This window comes from Plectropomus leopardus, chromosome 3 (genome assembly GCF_026936395.1).
Source record: "Plectropomus leopardus strain MGB_pleo_1.0 chromosome 3, ASM2693639v1, whole genome shotgun sequence".
NCBI lineage: Eukaryota > Metazoa > Chordata > Actinopteri > Perciformes > Serranidae > Plectropomus > Plectropomus leopardus.
Genome location: NC_142178.1, coordinates 13,244,900 through 13,265,800, shown reverse-complemented (window position 1 = coordinate 13,265,800; position 20,901 = coordinate 13,244,900). Strand labels below are relative to the sequence as shown.

Genomic DNA, 20,901 nt, shown 5'->3' with positions numbered 1-20,901 from the left:
CCTTATCATAACTAGTGTTGGTTCTTTGAATTTTTGGATATCTCTTGTGCTTGTGGTTTTTTCGTGTGTTTCTCTAGTGTCTCTACCAGCCTCGCCAGCCCCACCGGCTCTCTTCATCTGCTCGGCTTCTTGGACTTCCCTTCCCCACATTCCCCAACCCTTCCCTATCTACGACCATTAAAACCTTTTTTTCATTCATCTCCTCTGTCTGCGTGTTCGCTCCTGGGTCCTTCAACCCCCCTGGGTTTTCAGACCATAACATAAACAGCGCTATAACATGGATAATATTAGTCTGTACCAAATTTGACAGAGACTTAATGAGTAATTAAGTAATATTGTCTACCTGGCCAGCCTGTCAGTGACATTGCACGAACACACCAACAAAACAGTTATTACTATTGTTAAAATTACCACTTGTAGCTTTAACTAAAATCTGTAGCTAATAAATAGAATTAAATAAAATAATTAACGTAAAGCTAATATATCAGCAAGAACTTAAGAATCTCAAAAATCAATTACATCATATGTCAAGCACTATGGAGTCATCAGAGCCAGTGAAAATTACCAAAGGTCTTGCTGAGATTAGAATTTAGATAATAATGGATACTGACCAACCTGGCTGCTAGCTGCTGAGATGATCAGCTTGTCTCATCTGCCTGGTGGGTCCCGAGATATAACAACCAAAAAATATTGACCACATGATTCAAATTTAAAGGGCTTCTTTATTTATGTATCTTGTCAGTATCCTTTGTAAAAAGCAGCTGTATGATAAGCTCTAACTGCTATGGTTACAAGAATAAAGGAAGATACGTGATGCAACAGATGACTGGTTGGGCTTTAGTGGATTGCATGGAAGAGTGATTTTTCATGGTAAACTGATAGATGATGATTCTTTTTAGCCACTTGTAATATAGTGTGTATGATGAATATGATAGCTAACTTACTGCTTACAAATTGGAGTCATGTTTCAAGCCATTGAGTATTTTGGTCCATCCGAGAAATGTTAGTCTAATGCCAGATTCACGTTGGGTACAGAATTGCCCCAATATGTTAACTGTTGTGCAGCAGTCACCTGGCTGGTCACAACGCTAATTCTTAAAGCTTTGACACTAGATATTATTTGACCCAGTGTTGATATAGAAATATCAATTAGTGCATCTTAAAGTGGACCATTTCTTTTTGCCACCAGTGATTACCAGATAACAAATTCATTCAAATGAAAACATAATAATTCACACCATCCATCTTGTGCTAATCCTAAAAAATAGCTATTTTTTCCACGCTTTTCATGATGCATGGTCTGAGAAACTGACTGACAGTCAATTATAGCTACTCTTTGACAAAGAAAACCAAAATGGAAAGAGAGAACACAAAAGCCTCAGTCACATCTAAGAGGATATACCCTTCAAGTCTTGCAGTTTAAGGCTCGCAGATGTAGTGGGTAGAGAGAGCGTGTGTGCATCTGTGTGTGTGTATGTGGGCGTTGAGATGGGTATCACTGTAGGCCATGAAGGCCTGGGCCGTTTATTTAAAGAGCCACTATAAACGTTGCAGCAGTGATAATGGCTGTGGGGCCAGGGGATGACACTTTGACAAACACAGCTTATTATAGAAATGGTTTTATCAATGTGTTTATAGCGCCATCTCAGTTGCAGGTCTTGTGTGAGCATGCACGTGCCGATGTGTATGAAAGGGTGCGGTTATGTGAAGAAGTATGTGCTGGAGTGTGACGGAGCATCTCTGCTTGTGTGTGTGTGTGTATCTTGCCACTAGCCCGTTGAATTGCTTGAAGTGGAGAATGAGAAAGACAATAACCACTAAATGTGCTTGTTTTCCCTCATTTATTTTCTGAAGTGGGAAGATGGCGGGGGAGGAGATGGTGAGAATAATCTAACGGCTAAAAACTAAAACTAAAGGGAGGGAGGGGTGGAGGAATAAAGGAGGAGGGACAGCCAATTGAAGTGTAATAACTTTTATACATCTTGTTTTTCTTTCTGTCAGCAACTTTTCCACTCTTGGTTTCTGGAACTGGGAGGCGATCGATTGTTCAGACAGTCCTCCACATTCACAGCTTCACACACACTAAGATAGACATGCAGGCATTCGCACATACACATGGATCTGTCAATAACTGCTATGGCAACGTAACTACAGAGACATCGCTGCCAGCTCCGTTAGCAGGAGTGTCATGTCATTTTAATGTCTTCTCGAGTGTGTTTGTGTTTATAGGAGGTGAGGCAGCATTAGTATTATTATAGTCACATTACCAAAGCATCATTACCAATTATGACACGGCCATGTCAGGGCTTTGCATTGTGTTTGTGTGTTTGTGTGTGTGTGTGTGTGTGTGTGTGTATGTGCGCACACATGAATTAGTCTCCCACTTCTATGGAATAGCTGATCAGTCATTTGTGTTGTGACTGTCATGATTTCCCCTGTTGGGCTGTCAAATGATGTCAGACACAGTCAGTCACAGGTGTTTGGGTTCCTTTTGCTGACAGTGTTTTGTGTTGGGCCTTTTGTGGGCCATTAATCTGTCTACATCTCAGTCTATTTGCTCATTTCTACCTGTCACTGCCGCTGCTCCACCTGCATTCACTCCCTCCGCATATTCAAAAAAAGAATTGTGTCATCCTCAGTAAACACTCATTAGGTTGGTTAATTTTCAGATCAGTGGTGGCACATAGATCCATTTCAGCATTGCAGAAGTGACCATTCTGCAGTGTCTTGGGTTAAATTAGAATAATTCAGACATAGAAGCAGCCCTGAAGACCAACATGCATCTCCGGCAGAGGTCAGAAGAGAATGGAGAGACTTGTTTGATGAAAAAGTGTTCTGCAATTATTCAAACAACAGCTCTATACAAAAGTGATGCTCTGAAGGTCTTCTCAAAGCACACAACTCACTCTGTGTTGAACGGAAAGCAAAACAGCAGTCTGAGATCTGTTCTTTTCAGCTATAAAAAATAATATATTAATAAATAGACATGCATTTGTATGCTGCTTTTCTAGTCTTCACTCAAAGCACTTTTACTTGAAATGACACATTCACTTATCCACACACAATTATAGATTAGTAGCCAAGGCTACCACAAAAGGTGCCACTTGCTACTTAGCTTAACCATTTACACGTACACACACACACACCAGTGGAACATGTCCAGTATCTTTCCCAAGGATACTCGCCCTCACCTAGACTAAGTTTCCTTTGTGTTGAGCTGAATGAGCAGTTGGTATAAACATGAATTTATAGATCCATCCTATCTGGTGTAATGAATATTTTAATGACACACAATAGGTCTACAGATGCTTCCACAGTGTGCCATACAACAAAACCTATTATATCAGGCTAATTTGATAAAAACAATAAACTAATATTATTTCCTCTCCTCCCCTTTTATTGTGTTCCCATGACCTTTCCCGTGCACTGCTCTTTACAATGTAATTGCACATCAAATTGTGTGGATATGACATCTCATTACCAAGAAAAATTAAATAGGGCAGCTTGACCGCCCACTACATCAATTTAAGCTTGTCCGGCCTGTGAGATAAGGCTCTTAGACTGTAAGGAGAATGTGGCAACAAATTGTTGGAGTTTAAAGGCCAACACACAGATAATAAGTGAGGTTGTTTATCGCAGCCAGCAAAGACAGACATATTAAGGAAGGGGAAACCAGACTATACCAGGCTGTTGGTCACAGAGGCTGGAATCCTTTGATCACCTTACAAAGGGGTTGGCTGTGGAAAAACGACTTCTTCTCTTCTTCTGTTTCTATGTTAAACAGGAAATGTTGGCCTGGTAGTGTAGAGCCCTGTAGTGGTGCTAAGGGAAAGATCAGATATCATCAAAACCTTTTGGACATGCGTGATCCTATAAAGATCATGAATATCAATCATCACCCTTTTTATTTTAAGGATTTTATTTATTTATTTATTTTTTTTTTTTTTTTTTTTTTTTTGAGACTGCAACTTGTGTTCATCGAGGAAAACATTTGACCTAACAATAACTTTAGAGAAAATCTTAAGTGGACATAACTGTCACCTAACCTTTTGACAAACAGGGGAACAACGTTGCAAATCTTTCAGCTCCAATGCTAACATTGCAAAAACAGATAGGTGTATACACAGCGAGCAACACCAGATATGAAACTAGATAGCCAGATCACTTCTTTAATTTAGTCCCGCAGCTAATAGTAATGAGCAATGTTTTCTCATGCAACAGTATGTATGATATCCTGCAAAATTACACTCAGAAGAATTTGTATAATATCATACCTGTTAACGCCCTGGAGTTCCAGGTGTGGTTAAGGCAATTAAAGTTAGATAAGGTTTGGGGGAAAAGAAATGTGGTAATATGATACCTTAAAATGACTTCCAAACACCTGTGTCATGAACAAAAGTACTATGTTTTGTAACCCATCCACTGCCCCATGCCCAAAAGTACAGATTGTCCAAATCTGTGTAATGAAAAAAAAGGTTTCTGGCACTTTTTTTGTGTGTTCTCCTGAATTGTTGTTTCTTTCAGTTAAAGTGCAAATAAAGAAGCCAGACAAAATTAAAATTCAAAGTTAGTCTGGAACCTCTCAAATTATTATGATTTCCAATTGGCATTATTAATGGCCATAGGCAATTGGACAACTGATCCAAGCAACAAAATGTGTTGTAGCGCCAAGCGATGTTTAAAGATAAACAGACTGCAGCTTGCAGAGATGAGCTGTGGTGGTGTAACATCAATATGTCTGTATTGGATTCTTGCATTTTTTGCCATCAGAATTAGAAAATAGTAATTAAGCAGAAAGTTCCGCATCAGCTTCAGCCATCTTGATGTTTTTCGAAAATGTCTCAACAACACTCCTCTTTACTATGCTAGGTTTATGCTCACCATTGTGTCCCCGGCTTGAGGGTGCACAAGCCAAAAATGACATTGTCACGTATTTTTGCATACAGCAAGAGGGTGGGACAGGGGCCTAGAGAAGTTTATTGTCTCCGTTGGGATGAAAAAGATCCTGTAAGTAATTGCACAAACTTTCTTAAAATGATTACTTAGTACCTCAGAAGTTTTTCAAAGTTTCTCATTAAAATGACTTACAGGATCTCTTTTTCATAACTCTGGTGGAAATGGAATTCAAGAAGGACCAGATGCATCTTCCAAAATTGGTATTGGACACAAACTAAACCAACACCTGACACAACACATAGTTAAAAAATACCTCACCATTTTTACTGAAATTACATACATTTTTTTATGTGTGGTTCTGAAAATATTGCTCTCTGCCTCTTTCTTTCCAACTTTTATCCTCTTCTTTGTCGTACGTACAAAGACATGTGGCATGTACACACTGCAGAAGCACAATTAGCTGTCAATTCTTTTTTCTCCCATAAGATTAGCAGAAATGAATTTTCCTCTCTCTGCAGGCCACTTCCTGTCACAAAGTCCCAAAACAGTGGCCGGGCAGGGGTTTGATTTGGATCTGATGTACTTCAATAGCTCTTTTGTGTTTGTGCTCAGTGCTTTTGTTTGACGTGTTTTTGGACGTCTGCTTTCTGGCGGGGTCTCACCTCATCAACACACTTGTGGTTCTCAATTGTCTTTGCCAGATGCTGCAGGTAAATATATCCCCCAGTGGAGCAAATCATGGATTTATACATTTGTCGCTGCTGGAGGCACAAATGTTGTTAGACTGGCAACTAGAAATAGGTCAGGGGGAAATATGCACCTTTCAATGCAATCACAAAAACAAATGATATCTTCTTTTCATACAAACGCAAAGAAACATGGTATTTGACCGTATGACTTTATGATAGAAATCATCATTAATGATGGCACAATTTTGGTTTATTTTGTACATAAATTTGCCTATAAGGCACCGATATTTATGAGGAAGAAAACATGACTGACTATATGCTGCCACATTTGACTTTAGGATCAATTAAAGAATAGTTTGAACTGCAAGAGGTTCAATTCTAAAAAGCAACATCATGCTGTGTTCACTACTGCAGAATATTGCTGATAACAGGATTAATTCTGCAGATGGACTGCATGCTCTCTTTCCACCAACACACATTTCCACGTGCCTCCAATCACAAATACCATGTTGACTCAGTGATTGAACACGGGTTTAAGAGCTGTTGAGAATTACAGAAAATCCATTGACAAAATATATTTAATTAGAGAAAACAAGGTTGTGTTATGAATTTATTGAACCAATTATGATCAAAGAGAAAAAAAAAAAACATTTGGTTGTTTCAGGATTTAATGATGTGCAAAACTAGCTTATGGACCACAGGGAAGCTATAAGCTTTTAATAAGTATGTGGGCTTTTATGATTACTTCTAGGTTGCAGTGCCAGTTGGTTAGTTGCACAAACAACCTGGACGAGGTTTGGGTATCTGTAGTTGTGACCCAGCTAAAGAAGCAAAATAACAGCACAAAGCTTAAAAGCTTGAGAATGCAATGGCATGTCATTATGTGAATGCAAATCATGGATCAGCCTCTATGCTGTAATTCTGGGGAACTGAAAAGATTTCTTCATCTCTTGGGGGAGGGAAATAGTTGCTGTTCCACAGAGAAAGCTACTGGATTTAAACACTGAACACAGCTGAGCCATATGGACTAAATGAGGGCATAAAATGATCATGTTTTCTATGAATGTTCTGAGAAATTACCCTACTATGTGTTTTACAATTATTCAGTCATGTTTCCTAAAATGTCTGATTGTTTTTAGGATAATTGTGTTACATCCATTCCCATCAAACATTGTTCAAACACCAATGTCGTGTCCCAGGCCAAAAATGGCCCTGGTTCAATGCCAAAAACTGAAACAGGGTTATGAGGCAGAAGGCCAGATGGTGATGTTGTTTCTACGTTCAGTAATGGTCCATTCAGACCCTATCTTACAATCCAAGAAATATTGATCATATGATTACTGTGTTGTTTTTTGTTTTTGTTTTTGTTTTTGTTGTTGTTGTTATTTCTAATTTACAAATTTTTACTTGGTTGTGATCAGATGGCCACAGTGTGAAGCCTACTACATGTCCAAAGACAAGTACGAGTAGTATGCCAACTTTTTCGAAAATATAGAAAAGATGTTTATGCCATTCATGTATATTTCTTGATGAAAATGATATCCATTTCTCATTGTGTTAATACTATTATCCAAGCTATCTTTGACTGCACATGGGTAAAAGTAGAATTTGGGGCTTTTTGTAAGAAAGTCATTTGGCGAAGTATAAAGAGCAACAGAGGTCACAGCAATAAGATGTTGTGGTGGATGAACTGACACAGCCCAGGCCTTTCACTCTGGAGACTGAGGCTCAATTCCTATGTAATTGAATGTCCGAATGTTGATGTTGTATTTGAAGGACATCAGCTGATAGCCCTGTAATGATGCCACAACTTGGAACTATTTTTGGACCATTTTCTTGATTGGATGTCCAATCAATAGTTATTTAATGTCTCAGTGTTTGCTGGGTTTATACTGTACAATATGGCATTGCTGCTACTTATTTAAAACTCTTAGTATAACCATGTGATTCATTTCATATGTTTCTGTTGAGTTGTCTTATGTGCAGTGACTATTTCACCTTTAGACCACATAGCTCTATCATAGTAATCTGCTTGGATGAAACTAAGACATCAGTATCCAGGTTTCCAATCCTTTATTGAACTTTCAAGCAAGCAAAAGCCTTTGGAGGTTAAAATGTTGCTATCAAAAATTTGGTGTTGACTGTGAGCATTTTTTTAATCTGCATTTCTTGTAGTGATCCTTCCTGTAGCCCATCTGTTTGATTTAAAGCATGGAGGATTTGATAACTCATTCGTCTTGTATAAATGTATCTGTTTTAAGCTGCACTAGTGGTCTGCATGGAGCCCCTCTTGGGTAAACCAGTGCAAACGGATTTGTAAATTGTTCATTCAGATTCAAAAGCCATGCACGCAGGTTTGTAAACTGGTATTATGTCATATTGCAATTTGATGTTGCCCATGAAGTAGCCTGCTTACATTAGCATTTATCTCAAAGCAGCACTGTGCCTCACAGAACTCTTACCATGGCTGTAGACTAGAGGACTGCATTGCGATGCTGGAGGTCAGGAAACTTTAAATAGGTGCCGGAGGGAGTGTGTAGTCAAAAAATACGGTTCCTGTGCACAATAAAATACAATAAATATGATAAAATTAGGAGCCCTATCCTGATCAGTGCATTAAAAGTCTATCCGTTTACCAGCCCTGACTGTCTGCATGTCATTGGGAGCACACATGAGACTCAGCCTCACTGGCCAATCACAAGCAAGTAAAGTAAACTTTGCTAAGGTTTTACATAAAAGAAAAGACAATGAGTAACAATGACAATTTGTGGAGTGTTATTTACCCTAAAATGTGACAAAAAATGTAATAAACTTTGCATTTTTTATGTCGGTTATGTTCGACATTGTAACAAAGTGTTATACATGTGTAATCAGTCTTCACCAACCACCTCTTCACCCCAAACCTCCTTCGGGCCGTGCAAACACACAAACTGTGGGAGCAGGCGTTAATGATCAGAAATACAGCAGGAATGGGATTAAGAAAACAGTCCCCCATAGATCTTTACTGCAGACTTGCAGACTTGCCTCGACAACCACTATGCCATGTAAATGAACAATACTCACCTTGAATCTAACATAATACACTCAAATTTTCAATTCAGCTGCAGCTAGAAAATGGAGCCAAATTATACCTTCCTGTCAGCTTTTTACTATTTTTTCTTTTAGTCTCAAGCACCAAATTCATGTCAATTACCATATTGAGACTATCAAACCAGACAAATATGATCCCCATCCAAAGAACACTAACTGCTACATCAAATTTTAATCCAGTGTAGCTGGCAGTCGAATTTTCTGTCAAAAGATGCATTTGAATTCAACAATGACAGTAATACTAAAAAAAAAAAGGACCAATGCAGTGTGTGTTTGTTTGCTTGCTGGGAGTGCCATAAACACCTACTGAACCTATGCACCCTAATCTCAGACAAGGCAATGGATCACTGTTTTTTTTGTGGGTTTTTTTTAGCAAATAGCAGCAAGGTGGAGAACCAGAGAGAGAGAAAGTGTCTGTTTTGCTTCACGGGTGACTGCAATTCCCCTTTTGTTTCCTGCTCAAAGCCTGGTGGATTGGAAACGCATTTTCACCCAAAGTCTGCACCTCATCCCTGAAGGCTCACACATACCCACACACACACAAGCACGGGCTGAGATCCACACATATGAGCACAAAGCAAAACACACACAGGCACACACACATATTCACTTGACTCCCTTCTTTACTCACACTCTTCCTACTTTTGTTCCACACAAACAGCCCAAAGGCCAGTGGTAAACAGCCATTTGCATTGGCCCGCCGTCCTGATAATCAACCTCTAATCAAGGGCTTATAGGATCGTTAAGGCTTGTTAGGGCTCGTTAAGTGCTGATTTATACACTGTGTATGGATGGTTCCAACCCACTGCCTCAAATTCATGGGGACATTTAGGAGATGGACATTGGCATTTGCATTGATATATTGCACTTACATCCTCTTACTCCTTCATTTGGCCTGTTTGTATATGTGTGTGTGTTACCATCGTTTCCCTCAACAGCTGTGTGTGGAATAGTAATCCTGATCTTATCCTGTAATTTACTAATTATCATAATCACGCATGACGTCGTGAGAGCAATCACACACACACAGGCAAGACATACTCAAACACACTTATCCAAGGACACACACACACACACACACACAGACACACAGACACATGAACACTTTTATTGAGGTGTAATTGCCTCTGGACAGTTGATCGGAGTCATCCCAGCTCAATATCTTTTTATCTAAGATCACACACTCATGATGTTTCTTAGATGCATAATAGCTCTTTGTGAGTCAGTTTGTGTGGTTGTGTATGTGATGTTCATACTTCAGCATGTGATTACACTTGGTTTATGTTATGTTCAGTTAAAAGTGGATGACACATCAGAGTCAAAGGTAGGCTTTTCTTCTGACAATCTTTTAGTTTTGTTTTTGTCTTTACCAACATTTGAGGAAAATATCTGCCTCATAGCTGCTAAATGCACTACTTTGTTCATGTAGTTGCTGGCTGTCTGTCTGCCATTTGGTGCTAGACTGGTATGGTACAATGGGTTTATTAGAGCCTTTTCACTGCCTGCTGCACCTCAAAATGATGAGAGCACTGAGACTGAAGAAAAACAATGAAGTTGTGTGCCATAAAAACAAAAGATTGAGTTAAAAAGCTTCTGCATAATACCAGTCAGAATTCTCACCACAGTCAAACACTTAACACTTAAGGATTTATTAGTTATTGTGCTCAGTGAAAAAATAACCTTACAGTATGTCAGGATGAACTAACAGAAGTGTTTATATGCATTCTAAAGACACCATACACATAAATGATTATATTATGTGCTTATGCAAAGAAGTGTTACCCAAGGCTAGTACATGCAAACATGCTTTAAAAGTAGTCAACCAAGTGCAGTTCTTCATTCACTCACTGTATTGTGCAGCACCTGGACCTGAACAAGGTAAACTTGTGTTCTCAGCTTACACCATTCGCACTGAAATAACTGCCATCACGCAAACTCTTTCTCAATTAACGAGGCAGTGATTGCTTTGAGTCACAAAAAAATGTTTTGCTACTCTGAACAGTGTGCAGAAGCCAGTGAATAAAAGCATTATGCTAAATACAAATGTATATTTAAAATCAACTGTATGTCTCCAGTGTGTGTGAAGGACAAAAAACAGACCATGAAAAAAATCCATATTTAAGCTTATAGAACAAGAAAGTACATCTGTCAGATCCAACAGTTGTACATTAGAAAAATATGTAGAGAAAAGGTGCGATGCAGCCAGGTCTCCGTGCCAGAGCGTCACAATACACTGCTTGGATAGTGTCACCAGAATTGCTATAATGATGGCATGGGCAGACATAATATAATGTCCACTCCGGCAGGTTGTTCTCATGCACCTTTCTTATTTTTCCCCACAAAAAGTAATGCAGAAAAATGTGTACATATCCTATGTAATCTTGACCCAGTTATGTGTGTTGAACCCAAATTCGCCAACCCAAGTTGCGTTGTCACGATATGTACAGATTTGAACTTTTAGAAAATAAAAAACGCAGTCAGATCCAACAAACAGTTATATCTTAACTGTATATCTAATCATTTAGAGATATAAAAAACACCAGTTTTATATATCCCACAAATGTGCTTTTATAAATCTCTCCTATACTTACAAATCGGAATAATTGGCCTGATTATGAAACAGCACTGAAATGACTAACTGATTATTGAATTAACATTTATAGATTGAAAACAACACTTTGTCATTTTTAGTTTGACCTTAACATTATGCCAACTGTTTTTTTTGTGATCTTTGTGGAAATTCATGTTGATTTTTTTACAAAAAGTAAGCAACCCAAACTTAATGCCAACTGATGTGTATCGCATCAAGGCCCAGCCAGTGCACTCAAGGGTGCTCTACTAATGGCCTTTTAAGCTTAATGACCTAAGCTGAGCATAACTGAATGTTTATAAACCTCTCATTCATCAGTGGAGCTTATTCAAGCGATCCTAATGGATGTCTTCTAAAGGCATGCTAAATGAGGTGGTTGTTCTTTAAATCTGCTGGTTAAATAGTATTCAAATCTCCGCTTAAATGCAAAGTGAGGGAGAATAAGTTTTACTCATTTCCTCTGTTTGTTGTTTCTCCCATTAGTTTATCAGCAAGAAGTTTCTCAGAGTAATGAGGTTTTGGAGGCAAGTAAGGAAAGTGCAAGAAAGGTAAATGGGAGATAGGAACACTCCTGTGAGCTGACCACCTTAAATCTACAATGAGAAATAAACTTTTCAGGAGTGAAATAAAACCAGCCGAGCGCACTTGCAATCCTAACATCGTTTGTGGGCGTCACAAGGGTCCTGGGGTCATAGACCGTACCCAGCGCCACTTCACTCTCCGAGGACTACATAACCTTTTACTTTATCAAGAAAAAATAAAACACAGTGCTTTTACCCAGCAAAAGGGGGAATAAGAGAGATGTATGTCTGAGAGAATGTAGAAAGCCTCCTAAGCTTCGTGGTGAGAGACTAAACAGGACTGCATTGATTTTAAGCCACTCTCTGCAAGGCGCAGTCATGGCAATGAGCTACAAACAGGTTACTTTTTTTCCCGCTTTCCTTTTAATGGAGTTTCAAAGGGTAAACAGGTAAATCAAAGGGGGGAAACGTTGGTAAGAAAAAAAACATTATAGATTAAATAAAGCTTTAGGGGAAAAAAATAGCAAGCTTAATTGGCTAGATGATTCATTGTTGTTCTCAGTGCTAGATATTTCACTTTTTGTTTCTCTCTGTTTCTGTCTATCTCCCAAACAAGATACACATAAACAGAGCAACAGAAACATGGATGGGGAGTTACATAAGAAACTCCAGGACTCCAGTCTGTAATGAGCTGTAAAAGATCCCCGCCTGTGTCGTCTCTGTCTCCATCTCTGTTGCTGTCTGAGCGTTCCAGTCAATCAGTCGCTGTATGATTTTGCTCTCCTTTCTTTATACAAGGGGTCAGACAAAGAGGACATGAGCAACTCACAACCAAGAAAACAATTTAGCTTCTATTGCACAGTAATAGACAGAAGCAGTTTTAAGACAACGTTCTTTTTATTGCTTGAAGTACTGTTTAAGTGGGCTTTTCTGGCCATTTTCTATAATAGATTTATAGTTGCCTCCACAGCCCTGAAAAACAGAGTACAGAGTTGATGTGTCATGCTGATGTTAATGGCAGATATAGGATATGGGGAGAGTGCCAAGTCAATAAATGGCATGAAACAACAGCAGCAGTGCCATCAGATCTTATGTCATTAACCACTGAGGTACTGGAGGGTGGGCGTGACCCTTCCACAACAATGCCATGCCAATATCAGCATAACCACCAAATGAGTGCAGTGCTAAACAGCAGCGATGCGCTCGCCATGATACAGACATGCTCTAACATGCACGTGTGGCCAGAACAGTTCACCACAATAAATCACAGAGAAGCTCCAATTACAACACACAGAGATGAAGCGTGACTTCAGTCTCTGCTCAGGACAGTGTTACATCATTATTGTTACATAGAAAATACTGGTTTGCTCCTATATTAATGCTCTGAATGTTGCATACACAACCTTTCACAAATAATATAAGTGTTGCCCCTGTTTAACTTGTCAGCATGGAAAACCTTCTCTAACAGCCTTTAAACTGTTATAAGACACTGAAATAAATACATGAATGTATTAATGGATGTTAAATGTAATGGTTGTAGTGTTGGTGTGTGATGCCTAGGTACTTCAAAGCCTCAGCTTGTTTCGCTGGCTCTCCTCTGATGTTGACTGGGTAGTCTGCTCTCTATAGGTGCACTAATGATGAGGTTTTGAGGTCAAGTTTGGGCTGCCCCCACATATGAAGTGGGTAATGGTGGAAGTCTTATTTACTATCAAGCAGCGCTGGAGTTGCAGTGCTTCTGCGAAATATGTCAGGCTCCAACAGTGATTAGTATTGAGTATGAACAGGTTGTTTATATAGTCATATATAAAATTATGGACTCCCTGTGGGTGGCTTCAGAGAGTGCTCACTGTCTGGGTAACCCAAAACTATGCACATACCTGTGTTTCCATCTCTTTTGGCTTGTAACTCTTTAACATAAAGCAAATCAAGTTGTGACCCATCATATTTGGTTCCATATGTCTATAGGCTATGAAGTCTTGAGGAGGTAATGTAAAAATTCCCATATAAAGCCCCTTTTTCACTGAAACAAAAACAAACAAAAATGCTAACACAGATGCAATCATCTGTTTTCTTAATGTTATAGGAAAGGTGACAATCAGCATTCACACTCGCGTCAGATGACTCCACAGTAGTATCAGTCACCTCCAGCGCTGATCAGCATTGATGCAAACACAACACCTGAGTGAATTTGTTTGACTTTTTTTTCATGTGTCACCACTAAATACTGTCCGTCTCTATCCAAGAAAAATAAAGTAACCACCTTTAAGTTTTCATGTGCCTCTATCCAATCTGTTTTTACTGTTTGCTAACCTGTTTTTTGGTCTCTTAAACAAAGGCATTCTTTTTCTGCTGGCAACCGGAAAGGTGTTTATAGCCTATTTTTAGCAGGTTGTACTTGTGTACACCACGCTAATGTTGGTGAAAAAATAGGTCGTAGACATCTAAGAAAAAAGTACATAGTACATTATCTTGCAGCATAACTGTTTCTATTTTTCATTATTTATTTATTGCTTTAGCTACAATCCTGTTAATCATCTTGCAGCAGCACCAGGATGGCCTGCTGTCCACACCACAAGACCAATCAGTCATTAATTTATACACACAATGTTAAGTCATACACTTATTAATGCATGTTCTCTATACAGCATTTTCAGTTATTTAAATAATCTCATTTGTTTTGACTCACTGGCCTATCAGTATTAATATAACAGTACTATTACTACTTTGTATTGCTCTCATGTTATTGCAATAAACATGTTAAGTGAAAATATAGCACGTTGTGTTCCACATTGATTGCAATTTATTTGCTACTGTTTGAACAACAACAGTGTCTGCAGGCGAATTCATATTCACATTGCCGTCAAAATCTAATTTCAGTGAATCACAACGAACAAAAAAAATTAGCTTCTTTGGCAAGGGAAGTAAGGTGCCACAGGTACTTTAGTGTAATTGACAAGTATAACTTAATAAAGTCAGGTTTGTTTCTATTTTGGTACTTTAAATTCCAGTAGCAATGGTGGCACAGTGAGAACATGCACAGCATACCAGAGAGATTTTCAGCAAAGCTGCTTTTTCAAACACAAGGACTTTTACAAATGTGAGTGCGCAATTGTAACCGGTTCTAGTTCACTGATCCAACACACCTTTTATAAAATCTGTTTTTTTCATGTTGGCACTAACTTTGTAAACACAAGTCTGCAATGCCAGTCTTATATGTGTTAGTGTCCTCAGGTCTCTGGAAAAGGTCCTTGAGGCACCAGAAAGTTTCAAATCGACTGACCTTACCTCTGTTTGTATTGCAGTCTGAGACTTGCAGCATCCAATACACTGAATAGCTTAACATGTCCCCAAATTTCATCTCTCTGGCTATCTAACAAATATTTAACAAAGTGCAAGGAGTACCCCACCCAAATCAAACAAAACTTAGCTCAGCTCACCCAACCCAGACTTTTCTTCTGATGTGGCCATAAGAAGAGTTCTTACTAGAGTCAGGTTTATACTTGTTAAATGTATCACCACATCAAGATAGTGTGCAATCTAATGTCATCCAAAAAAGCTGTAATGATTGAATGACAGAGACACTGTATATAATATAATATTATATATAGGGCCGGGACTTTAACGCGTTAATCACGATTAATTAATTACACAAAAATTAATGCGTTAAAAAAATTAACGTATTTTAATCACACCAATTTTTGCACCGCGGAACCTTTCTCACTTGATGAGTTTCCGGGGGACTGATTATACTAGCGCACCACCTACCGTTCATGACTTCAGACCATCCATGCTACAGACAACAACAATGAACGAAGAAGCAGATGAGACCGCTTTGGTTGGCCCCATGGATGGGAAATTTTGTTTTAAAAAGCAGGCGGATGGTAGCGTAGACATATGCGATTAAAATGCGATTAATTTCGATTAATTAATTACAAAGCCTCTGATTAATTAGATTAATTTTTTGAATCGAGTCCCGGCCCTAATTATATACCATTGAACACTGAAGGAATTCTAATAGGGAGAAGTTTCAGATGGTTGCCATCTGTAATTCTCATTGCTAGACGCCAATAAATTGTACACAGTGTTCCATTAAAAGAATGTTGTAGGATTCCTTTTTTTTTTTCTTTTGACAGACATCTGATATCTATGAATAAAAGTGCTTGCATTTTAAAAGCAATTCAGTGCTGCGATTAACCTGTTACCTTTGTCACTGTTGCTCAGTCATTTCTCATATCCCCTGCTATTACCAGGTTTTATAGTGCCCTCTAGTATTAAATTCTTTCAGAACAGCCACTTGGTCGGAGCAAATTAAGCAAATCAGGCACCGACCTTTTCATCAAATAGAATCAAGGCCAACCTTACATTCTCACCTCCTTTCTAGGGTTTTGTTGGGTTTATTGTGAGCAAATCATTTATCTCCAGAAAAAAAAGAAACATATACACTGAGCCATGGTGATGAACATATAGGTGTACTTTACTCATCTGCCTGCTGGCTCAAACAAATCTGGTAAGCCACATCTGTTTTGTGTCTCGAACATGGAAAAGATGGTCCAACATAAATAAACAACTGTATTTAGTTCTCTCCAATTTCCACTGCCTCCTTGTTCTTTTATGTGATAAAAAATGTCTGGGATAAATGCATCAAGAATCCCCTAACTGTTCTGTGTGACTGAGTGTAGGTCTTTAAATAACACCGTTGTTAATATGATTAGTGCTAATGACTGCAGGAAACATGGCCAAGGCAAGGATTCTGGACCCTTGGGAACAGAGGACTTGTCCCTGACTGTAACCCTGAGGGGAAAAGTGGGCTGAAATGAGGGGCAAGGCTGATGAACACATGCATAAGATATTTTTTGTTCACCCTGGATAGCCTTTTCTGCTTGCACACACTGTATCTCTGCGCCCTCTTTTACCCTAACCAAGAAAAAAATCTATTAAATCAGGAGGTGTAATGTCCCAGCACTCTAGATAATACTGCAAAAATGATCCACATGGCTTACCATCACCCCAGGCATCAGCCACGGACCAGCTCTGAACTCTCCCTTCACAGCATAAGGTTTTAGGTAGACAATGAACGGGGTTGTCTTCCAGAAGGATTTGTCATCATTCATCTGCTTGACAGCCTGGAATCCCATCACTGTAATAGCAACGTGTATGCGAGCATGTGTGTGACTGTGTGAAATGTTGTCAAGCATTGATGTGGAGCTTTTTGACAAATGCAAACGTGTGTTTGTGTGTGCGTGTGCATGTGAATATGTGCGTGTGCATGTGGGTGTGTGTATGTGTAAAACAGCTGCAAAGACCTAATCTATGCTTCAGGAGAGAAGATCAAAATGGGTTTGAATTACCTTGCGCCTGATCACTGATTTCTCTGCATTTCTGGATGCTCAGACAGACAAGATGGTCTCTCTCACACACACACACACACACACACACACACACACACACACACACACACACACACACACCCACACACACACACTGTAATACTGGAAAGCAAACAGTATGATGCAATATCTTCTAAAAGGCAGTGGTTGTGTTTTCATGTACAGGTTTATGTCAACGCTGAATTCCCTCAGCAGGTTGAAGTGGGATCTGGCCTCTGAAGTGCAGTGCTCACCTGACACAGTCTGACACTTTATAGTCTCTGTTCTGGTTTTGTGGAATTTTTATGTGTAACGTTAAAGCTGCAACAGTGCATATTTCTGTATAAATAATGGATTAAAGATAGTGTGTAGTGTGTAACTTCCTAGTCCTATGCTCTACCCTAACCCTAGCCTCTTTTTAGCTCCTCCTTGAACTTGATGGATGCAGTACTTTTGTATTTTGTACTCTGTTTTCTCTTGGTGTGATCTTTGTGCATTGGGTTTGGCACTTGGATGTTGACAACAGCAGCTCTCACTTTTGGATCCAGTATTCAATAGGTTTGAAATCCTTTTCAACCAATTATCCAATGCAAATTACTCATCAGTTGTGTATTGATTTATGTGTTTGCCTTTTTTTTCTTAATTGTCTTTGAATCTGATGAAACAAATTAAATCCTTTTGTTTCAAGGACAAAAAAAACAAACCAAACCAAAAAACAAAATTAAGGAAATAACAAAAACCTTAGTTACAAAGGATTTAACTTGACTCATCATAACCAACCTTATATAAAGTTACTAGTAAGAGGCTAACTGAGGAGTAATATATTGTAAGTCTTTAAATCTCACACATTACAAGGTCAGGTTGGTAAATCTCATACGTAATCAGACACTTCAAATTCAAGCACAGGATAGGACAAAATAAATACTTCCCCCACACTGACAGTAGTTCACCATAAGTTTGGCAATCAGAAACTCAATTGAGCATCACATGAAGCTTACTCACCTCTGTAAGTCCGCAGTTGGTTATTGTAACTGATTATTATTATTATTATTATTATCAATAGGCTCTTGGTTATTATTATCAATAGGCTATTGGTCAGACTAAGATGTCCTCACTGTCATTAAACAATCACATCTGGGTTACATAGGGGGGAAAAAATCTGATTCAGGCCACTTGGGTTCACAGTGTAAACAAAGTCACAGAGGACTGGCCAACACCTAGGTACAGTGAGTTGGGGTCTAGTTTTTAGGAGATAAATACGGCTTTGTTCATGCCCTAGAGAGGCTGGCCTTCAGTTTTGCATTGTTACTTAGCTGAAGATAGTAGCATTTTACCACAGAATTAATGTTTTTGCCAAGTTTCAGTGCCAAGTCAAAGATGACACTGAGATTCCTGGCATGGGCCTGAGGGTTCGATGTCAGTGGCTGGCCATGCTCCCTGTGGTGTTGGGGGGATCAAAGACAATGACTTCTTTCTTCTTATTGTTCAAAGTTTTTGGCATTCAGCAGAATGAATGGTATGGAGTCTGAATGATATTTGAATGTTATATGAGCTATTGTGCTTGTATAAGACAGAGCCTAAACTTAGCATATACATAACAAATAAAGCTGGCCCTGAGATGGAACCTTGAGGTTCTCCAAAAGTAATAGGGGCAGTAGGGGCGGAGAGTCTATTAATCTTAACAGAGTAGTACTTGTAGGATGCAGGTGGCCCAGTGGTGTTGAAAAATTAGCACAATTAAGGGCTGCAAATCAGTGTGCTCCAGTCCTTTCTGCCCCCTTGGAAACCCGAATATTGTTCTGTCTTCTGAATATCTTTTTACTTGTTGAGATCACCATTAATATTGAGAATGTGAGAAACAAGTTATACAAACTGCTTTTAGAAGGAGAGCTACTCTGAAAGCTGAAATTGTGTTGTTTGGGGAGTTGGTTTGAGTCAGAAGAGCTAGTTAGCCTAGCTGGCTTGACAGGTTCACATCTACCATACAAATGTGCCAGTGAGCTAGCTAGCCTGCAGACACGCTGAGATTGTGTATCCCTTGATCTTCTGTGGATGAAAAATAGATGTCGCTGGCTTCTGAAACCTCAGAATACTCCAGTTCTATAGGTAGGTTAATGATACAGTGAACTCCATTTCCCATTTACAGCATGTCAGTGCTATTAAAAAAAGGTGTCTTTTTCTCCACCCATTGAGGTTAAATCCAATGACTGATATTAATGCTTTCTCTAAAGCAGTTGTGCCTCCAAAAGTGAAAGAAGAATATGAGGCAGCGAAACAGAACACTGACACTTCTTTTGCCCTTGTGTGGCAGACTAGAGTCAGCATTAAATCTCAAATCAAAGTTGCTCTGAAGCACCCCCAGCAGAATGTATCTGCCATAACCAGAGAAAAATGGGGATGTGATATTGTTGTCAGGGGATGTGAATGAGGGTTTGATATTAGAGAAACCCTAAAGGAGAATGGACAAGTAGAGGGATGCAGCAGGCATTAAAAAATCAGGAACAGAGAAGTGTCTGGTTGGTGATATGTGAAGAGAAATGATGAGATGATTGGATGTTACATGCCAGGAGGAAGAAAATGGTTCGAGAGGTATGTGTTAAAATGAGCGCCGCACCCAAATGTTTTGATACAGAGGTTCAGTAGGGGAAAAGACTACACAACAGAGGTGGAATGAGGGGTTGGTTTCTGGTGCTCCAGCCGTGAATGCTTTCAAAAAAGGAATGATTTGTCATCTAAACCTTTATTCTGTGAACAAAAGTAGATTTTATGGTTAGTTCTGTAATTTTAAAATAGTAATTTCAGACAATCTTTGCCTCTTTTTAGACCTCAACGTGTTGTATAATGGTTTCAGAATGATACAAAGAACATTTTGATACAAAACAGGATGTAGACTGTTTTTTTTCTCTTGCAACTGTTATGATTTTCCCAAATGATATACAGTTTGTAGGCATTCAATTATCTTAAATGGCTCGAAGAATAGCTCACATAGCTGCCACAAGTGGGAAAAAATATCCCCACGGGAACATGCCCCTGGACACCCCCAATGTGTACAATGTCTTGCTCCGCCTTGTCAGCATGCACACACTAATTCACATGATTCACATGATTCACACATTGACACAAATGCAGAATTTGCCCCAAAAGCCCCATCATGATATTTTCATTCCAGAGGAAACACTTTCTATTCCATTTTCATTTCTGTAAATCTGATAAATTATAATGAAACCTTAACAACAATGGGCCTGACGCAATCGATGACTATCTGTACATCCAATACATAGCCACACTTACTGTTATGCACGTATACATACGTTATGCATGAATGTGCTGGAATGCACACCCACATATGCTTTAGAAGCTACAGCAGAAGTCTCTGAGCTAAAGTCAAATAAAGATGGATTTGTTGTGAAACCTTGCAAATGTGAATATTTGTCTATGCATTCATGTGCAAACAAACACACCACAAACATGAAAACTATGCCGCATACACATTGCAATCAATCACCATATTGTGGCACACCACTCTGCAAACTAATATTACAAATCACATGGTCTTGAATGGAAGGCTCTGATTGGTAACTGGTGTTATTTCTCTGGGTGCCATTTATTTCATGCAGAGATATGACCTTGGGCCCTTGCAGTGTTTGCATTATCACAAAGTCATTCACTTTCTCCCTAAGCCAGGACTGGAGAACATAAAGATGCCTATGCTGAAGCGTCTCAGAAAAATGTGATTTAAGGGGGTG

The 20,901-nt window shown here is 39.0% G+C and overlaps 1 long non-coding RNA gene across 1 annotated transcript in view; it reads left to right on the top strand.

Moving 5' to 3' along the window:
- Positions 1 to 7,542, top strand: part of LOC148189930 (uncharacterized) — a 28,692-nt gene extending 21,150 nt beyond the window's left edge. Inside the window, exon 3 of the long non-coding RNA XR_015776216.1 lies at positions 78 to 7,542. This is a non-coding gene — a long non-coding RNA (uncharacterized LOC148189930). The remainder of the gene's footprint in view (positions 1 to 77) is intronic.
- Positions 7,543 to 20,901: the final 13,359 nt, after the last annotated feature.